Here is an 8345-nt window from a genome sequence, read left to right on the forward strand (position 1 = left end):
CTTACCTCGGTATAAAAATAGTAGAATTGGACGTAATCATCAAACACTTTATTTTTCCCTCGATCTAGATCTAAACTTTATTTTTCTTGATCTATAATAACAAATTTAACTCATTTAATATTCACATTATTCAATTTGGCCAAAAATAATATTATGGAAAAATTACATTTTTGCCTTTAATGTTTTAATTTTTACAATTTATTCCTAGGCTCGTAAAATGAAATGTATTCGATTTCTTCAAAACCAAAGCCTAGCCGAACCATTTTCATACTCATATTAGCCCACATTTTCCACTTAATCACACTTTTACTACTCATTTTATAACTTTTACAAATAAGTCATTTTTTTACATTTTTACTGAAAATCACTTAGTAAAAGTTGTTTATCTAACACCAAACATGCATTTTCTACCATTAGACATCAAAATACACAAATATCTAACATGGTTAAAATTTTAAACTTCATCTTTCTTTCAAATTAGTCCTTGAAAAAGCTAGATTAGGTTACAAGGATCTCAAAAACATGAAAATCATTAAAAACGGGGCTAGAATGGACTTACAGTCGAGCTTGAAAGCTTGGCAAACCCTAGCTATGTCTTCTTGCAATATTCGGCAATGGGGGGCTAATTTGAGAAGATGGACACTTCTTATTTAGATTTTTTGTCTTGATTTACCAAATGACCAAAATGCCCTTCATGCATAACTTTAAAATTTCACCTAATCATGTCTATTTTTTGTCCATCTAATTAAAAAATGATCTAATTACTATCTAAGGACCTTCAATTTAAAATTTCATAGCAATTAAACACCTCTAACTTCTAGAACACACATTTTGCACCTATTGCAATTTAGTCCTTTTAACTAAATTGAGTGCCCAATCGAGAGGTGTTATTTTTTGTGGTCTCTCGTGTAACTGTTCCGACTAGACCCAAAATCGAACTGTTACACGAGAGATGACATGTTGCTTCTTTGAACCTCATGACACAGGATTGCCTTCTAGAAGAACACAAAATCCTGTTGTGGAACACATGTCATCCAAACCAGTTCCCCAATTGGCATCAGAATATCTAACTAGAGATAATCGAGAGGAAGCCTTGAAAGAGATACCATATTCTAAAGTTCCTTATAGATGTCTTAGGATCCTTTTTAGATTACTTTAAAATGTTAATCAAGTGGCTTATGCATGAACTATACCTTGTTAATAGCAAAACAATTTTTGGTTAAGTAATAACAATGTACTGTAAGGTACCTACAGTGCTCATGTACTCAGAATCATTGCCAAATGGGCTACCATTACGAGTTGATAAATTATAAGAACTAACCATGTGAGTGGTAGAGTTATTTGAGTGATCTATTTTGCATATTTTCAACAAATCTAAATTGTATTTCCTTTTATTCAAAAATAAACCACCAGAAATGTAAGACGTCTCCATGTCTAGGAAAAAATGTATCTACCTCCATGTCTAAGAAAAAATGTATCTTCACCAAGTCCTTAAGTGAAAACTTTAAGTCCAAAGGCTTGAGAAATTCATAAATATAAGCTGGTTGACTCCCTGTGACAATAATGTCATTAACATATACTAAAACATAAAGAACCACACCTTTGGAAATTTTGATAAACAAAGAAGCATCAGCCTTAGACAAGACAAAACTAGTGACAACCAAATGTTTCCTAAGCTTGTAAAACCAAGCTCGAGGAGCCTGCTTGAGGCTATAGAGGGCCTTTTTCAATTTATACATAAGTGGATGATCACCTGCATGTGTCTCAAAACTAAGTGGTTAGACCATATAAATTTTTTTTAAGGTGACCATTAAGAAGGCATTGTTGATGTCAACTTGCCTTAGTTGCTAGCCATTATCACAACTAGAGTGAGAATAACTTAGATAGTAGTTGGTTTGACCAGAGGACTAACAGTTTCTTGGAAATCAATACCAGTTTATTGGAGATACCCTTTGACCACCAGTTTAGCCTTGTATCTAGCTATATTCCCATCATTATTCTTTTTTAGCTTAAAAATCCACTTTTAGCCTTGGTTTGACCAAAGGGCTAAAAGTTTTCTGGAAATCAATACCAGCTTATTGGAGATACCTTTTGACCACCAGTTTGGCTTTATATTTGAATATAGTCCCATTAGCATTCTGTTTTAGCTTAAAAATCCATTTATAGCCTATTACTCTCCTATTGAGAGGCAAAGGAACAAACTCCCAAGTGTTGTTCTTGAGAAGAGCATCATACTCTTGTTGAATAGCTTTGGTCTATTCAGGACTGGTGAAAGCTTCTTCAATGGTCAGAGCCTCTTGTGTACAAAGTTCAACTGAAAGCCTTTGGTTTAGAAATGTTATTCTTAAACCGAGTTTACATTGGATGAACATTGGAACCAACTTGAGTGTGGACTACTAGAATTGGATCAAGGGAGATGAATAGGACATATTCAACTTGAGGAGAGGCGATTGAGACTAAAACAGGTGCTAGTGAGGACATATTATCTGTAGGAGTTGAGAAAGCAACTACAGCTGACCTGGCTATAGCTACAACTACAGAAGACTCTAACCAAGATGTTGGAGTAGTTGTGTAACAACCCATTTTTAGTCAAATAAAAAAATGGTTTCGGGACCACAAATCTGAGGTTAAAATAATTATTTTATTATTATTTTAATGTTTACAATATGATATCATGTTGGTGTGAAAATTTCGTTAAGAAATTTTATCGTTTAATTGCTCAATTTGAGAGAAAGGACTAAATCACGTAAAATGCAAAAGTGGAGTTCTATTAGCTAAAAGTATCTAATTGCTATAGAACCTTAATGTTAAGGTCCTTATGTTGAAATTAAACCATTTTATTGGTAAGTGGACAATATTGGACATGTAATATGTGATTTTAATGTTTATTAACTAAGGTTAATTATGAAAAATGTTAAATAACATAAGATAAATGAAAACAAAATAATAAACGGTGTCTATCTTTCTTTCTACAACCGAAAATCAAAAGAAGAAGAAGCCATGGGAGACATTTAGGGTTCGTTCATTGCTTAGCTCAATTGTAATCCATTTTTGTTTGGTTTTTAATGATTTCTATGTTTTTGAGATCGTTGCAGCTAGGTCTAGCTAGCACAGGGACTGTTTTGCAAAATTGTTAAAGATTTTGAATGATGTCATTAATGAATACATGTGTATTTTGAATTTTCTTGATAGATTATGAATGCTTGTTGATAAATATACAAGTTTTGTTAAGTGATTTTTAGTAAAAATGCAAAATAGGGATTAAATTGAGAAAAGTGTAAAGTTAGTAGTTAAAATGTGAAATAAATAAAAATTATGGGCTACTAGGGGCATTATGGTAATTTGGCTAGCATGGGTCTATTGTGAATTTTTATTAATTTGTGACTTTATGAAATAAGGACTAAATTGTAAAAAATGTGAAATATATGGGGAAAAAGTGTAAAAATGCCTTAAAGTATGTTTTGGACTAAATTGAATGAATAATTGATTAAATAAGTTAAGTTTGATTATTTATAGATCAAGAAAAGCGGAATTCAGACTTAGATCGGGGAAAAAGCAAAGTAATTGAATAGTTGATCCATTCTGTTATTTCCGTAAACGAGGTAAGTTCGTATAATTGAACTTAAATGTGTATCTATTTATTTGATTGATGAAATTGAGATAGTATTTATTATAATAGATAAATGTGGAGATATTAAATTTAATGTACGGTTAATGTAACACCCCAAACCCGTGACCATCACCGGATTCGACCACGAGGTGTTACCGGGCTTACTTCCCTTATTTCCCTCTTGGAAATTATGAAATTTTTGTTTCAGGCAGGCTAGCTAACTGCGTCACTGTTACCTTAAAAATCATATCTCGAGTTCCAGAACTCGAAAACCAATTCCGTAAATTTTCCCTGAAACTATACTCATATATCCATCCATGGATTTATTTCTAGAATTTTTGGTCAGGCCAATTGGTACAGTTTATTAGTTAAAGTCACCCATGTTACAGGGGTCGACTACACTGACCTTCGCGCATTACAACTTGAATATCTCTCTGTACAGGGCTTTAATACTGGTGCCGTTTATTTCTAATGAAACTAGACTCAAAATGGAATCTGCACATATAAGGCATGACTTCTAATTCTTTCTGGATAATTTATAGTAAATTTTCAAAGTCGAGACAGGGGATCCAGAAACCGTTCTGGCCCTGTCTCACGAGAACTTTAATATCTCTCAGTATACTGCTCATATGGTCGTTTCGTTTCGTCCATATGAAAATAGATTCATCAAGGTTCAATTTCATAATTTATTTACTATTTAATTCTACTTCTACTATTTTTAGTGATTTTTCAATCTCATATCACTGCTGCTGTCCGCAACAGTTACTGCAGAGACTATGCCAATTTCATGAATCTTTCCTTGACCTTACTAATCATCCATCATACATGACACAAATTATGGCCACCTTATCAAAATTAAAGTTTCTAAGACTCGTGGCTATAGGTTCTAGCATCCCACTCAACGACCACATAGGCCATTTTCACATGGCTTAAAGTTTACAACCCATAATTCAACAAAACATAATAGCCTATACATGCCAAATGTTCTCCTAGTTCAACTACGAAGACAATACCAAAAGATTTCCAGCCGGTGTGATGACTTCAATGACGGTTCCTAGCACGCAAACAATACGAGTCCAAGAGACCTAAAAGGGTGACAAGAAAACACCGAGTGAGTTTATAACTCGAGAAGTCATAAGCATTCAACCACCATCCATTAATAAAGTTATCACAACATGAAACAATAAACGAGGCTAGGTACTCATCCATACCGAAACTATACCATAATTCCTCTGACCTTTCGGTTCAATCTCATACCAAGTCATACATCCACATTTCATATTCTGCACGATAAGATATTTGAGGCATTTTCACACACTAACTCATTTTCACCACAATCACACAATTGCAATCATCACATAGATTTAAAGCTTACCAAGCTCAACCCCGAGCATGAACATATTGCCTATTCGTCATGAGCTCAAGGTACTTACCCGATCCGCTGTCCGGATTAACTCGATAATGTCGCACACTCAGTGCCAATTGTAATGCAAGAGCATATAGTGAATCCGCACACTTAGTGCTATAAAATCAGCTCGCACACATAGTGCTATATAATCAAATTCGCACACTTAGTGCTGTACAATTTTAAACCCGCACACGTAGTGCCAATCTTGTCACCGTGTCCATTTATACCCGCACACTTAGTGCCAATCTTGTCACCGTGTCCATTTATACCCGCACACTTAGTGCCGAGACCAATACTTTATGCAATTTACCACCTTTATACATTCAACGATGGCATCATTCCATACACATACATTTCCATTTACACATCAATTCATTAAACACAATTGCATATATATTATGATCATTTAAATCAATACCAAATATATGCTTAATGACTTACCTCGGATGTTGTCGAATGTCTTCAACGGCTATTCAATTACTTTTTCTTTCCCCTTGTCCAACTTCGATCCTCTAAGCTCTTGGGCTAATTCAAACAAATTTATCTTATTAAAGTCCCATCATGCTAGCTTATGGCGAATACCCATATCAAATAAGCAATTTACCTTAACTCGTAACCCACATAGCCAAGTTACACATATAACCCTTATGACCGAATATGAATATCACCAAAATCTCTATGACTTAACCTTCACCTTCATAGCCGAATATATATATAGCTTATCAAATAGACATTTATTCACCTTCCCTTAACACATATTAATCAATTAGTCCATGCATTATCCCTTGACACACCCGGTCATTAAAGCAATAACCTATTAACATCCAAGCATATTATACTAAAATTTCTTCTAAGGCCAATTCATGTACCATCCTTAATACTCATACAATTATTTTATTTTAAATAATTTACACACACCATTTACCTAACATCAATTAACTAGACACTTTAAGGATTTCTTCTTTGACTATACACACATTCGGCAACTATCCATACACACACAAGCCGATTTTTTCCTATCACCCAAACCATCTACATGAACACTTAACTAACTCAAACTTCACCCATCCACAAATACTCATTACAACACAAAGACAACAATCCTTTTCCTCAATTTCTTCCATGGCCGATTACCCAATATTACCACACAACCAAGATTTTGACATGGCTAAGTAGGAAATTTTAGTAGCTAGCTTAAAGTATGCTAACCTTTCAAGAACTAACATGAACTCACTTACCTTAATTCAAGCTCAAGGGTGACCAAACCTTCTCTTGCTTTCTTCTTCAATTCGGCCAAGCATGTTCAAAGATGAACACTTTTTTTTTCTTTTTCTTTGTTCACTTCACGGCAAATGGGGGAGGCATCCACACACTTTTTTTGCTATCATCATTTTCCTTTTTTCCCTTTCTTTATTACTAGCTTTTATTCTATTGTTTTCTACATACCCCACTAACATAACATGTTGGAAACATGTTTCCTTGCCCATAATTTTGTCATGGCCGGCCACTATCCTTGTCAAATGGATTATTTGACATGCAACTCCATTTATTTTACTTCATTCCTTTATTAACCTCTTAAAATTAGCCACATATAATTGAATCCTTTCACATGAGTCCCTTTTCTTTCAATTCACATTCAAATTAACTAAATCAAAGAATTAAAAATTCACACATGCATTTTCACATATTTAGACAGTAACTATCATACTCAAATGATTTAGTGACTCGGTTTAGCGGTCCCGAAACCGCTTTCCGATTAGGGTCACTTTAGGGATGTCACAACTCTCTCCCACTTAAGAAATTTTCGTCCCCGAAAATCTTACCAGTAAATAGGTTTGGGTATCGCTCTTTCATAGAGTTCTCGGGTTCCCAAGTGGCTTCTTTAATTCCGTGTTTATGCCACACCACCTTCACTAATGGGATTTTCTTATTTTGCAACTCTTTTACTTCACGCATCAGAATGCTAACCGGCTCTTCTTCATAACTCAAATTAGGCTGAATCTCAATCTCAGATGGAGTGATTACGTGCGACGATTTGCCGGATCTATATCGTCGAAGCATCGAGACATGGAAAACGTTGTAAATCTTTTCGAGCTCAGGGGGTAAAATTAATCGGTACGCTACTAGCCCAACTCGTTCAGATACTTCATACGGACCGATGAATCTCGGACTCAATTTGCCCTTACGGCCAAATCTAAGCACCTTCTTCCAGGGTGAGACTTTGAGAAATACCTTGTCTCCAACCTGATATTCCATGTCTTTTCTTTTCAAATCCGATACGACTTTTGGCGATCCGGCGACTTTCAAACCTTCACGAATTACTCGAACTTTTCGCTCGGCATCCTTAATCAAATCAACCTCAAGACTTTACTTTCACTAAGTTTAGTCCGAATAATGGGTACGGCATTTACGATCGTATAAAGCCTCGTGAGGCGCCATCTTAATACTTGATTGAAAACTATTGTTGTAAGTGAATTCAATCAAAGGTAATTACCGTTCCCATGAACCACTAAACTCAAGGATGCAATATCTCAACATATCCTCGAGCATTTGAATTATCCGTTCGGATTGACCATCGGTTTGGTCTCTAATTCGACTACTAGCACCTCATCGGGTGAAACGGATAGATGAGCATCCATCGCCTCAAAGCAAACAAAGTGCCTTGCGACTTAAAGCATCGGCCACCACGTTGGCCTTTCCCGAGTGATAATCAATGATGAGTTCATAGTCTTTCAACAACTCAAGCCAACGTCTTTGTCGCAGGTTTAAATCTCTCTGAGTCATCAAATATTTTAGACTCTTGTGGTCCGAATAAATATGACACCTTTCACCAAACAAGTAATGCCGCCATATCTTCAAGGCGAACACTATGGTCGCTAGTTCAAGGTCATGGGTCGGATAGTTTCTCTCATGCGGCTTTAGTTGTCTCGACGCGAAGCCACAACTCGACCTTCTTGCATCAACACACAACCTAACCCAAGCAAGGATGCGCCATCAGATATGACAAACTCTTTACTGGACTCGGTTGTACTAGTACCGAGGCCTCGGTTAAACAGTTTTTAGTTGATCGAAACTTTCTTGACAAGCGTTCGACCACTCGAACTTAACATCTTTTGAAGTAGTTTTGTCATCGGTGCAACTATCATCGAAAAACTTTTCACAAATCGTCGATAGTATCCGCAAGCCCCAAAAGCTCCTAACCTCGGTAACATTCCTTGAGGTTTCCAATCGACTATGGTCGAAATTTTGTTCGGGTCCACCTCGACACCGATGCGGACACCACGTGCCCCAAAAGCTAACCTCTTTCAACCAAAATTCACATTTATT

This window comes from Gossypium arboreum, chromosome 3, assembly GCF_025698485.1.
Source record: "Gossypium arboreum isolate Shixiya-1 chromosome 3, ASM2569848v2, whole genome shotgun sequence".
Classification (NCBI taxonomy): Eukaryota; Viridiplantae; Streptophyta; class Magnoliopsida; order Malvales; family Malvaceae; genus Gossypium; species Gossypium arboreum.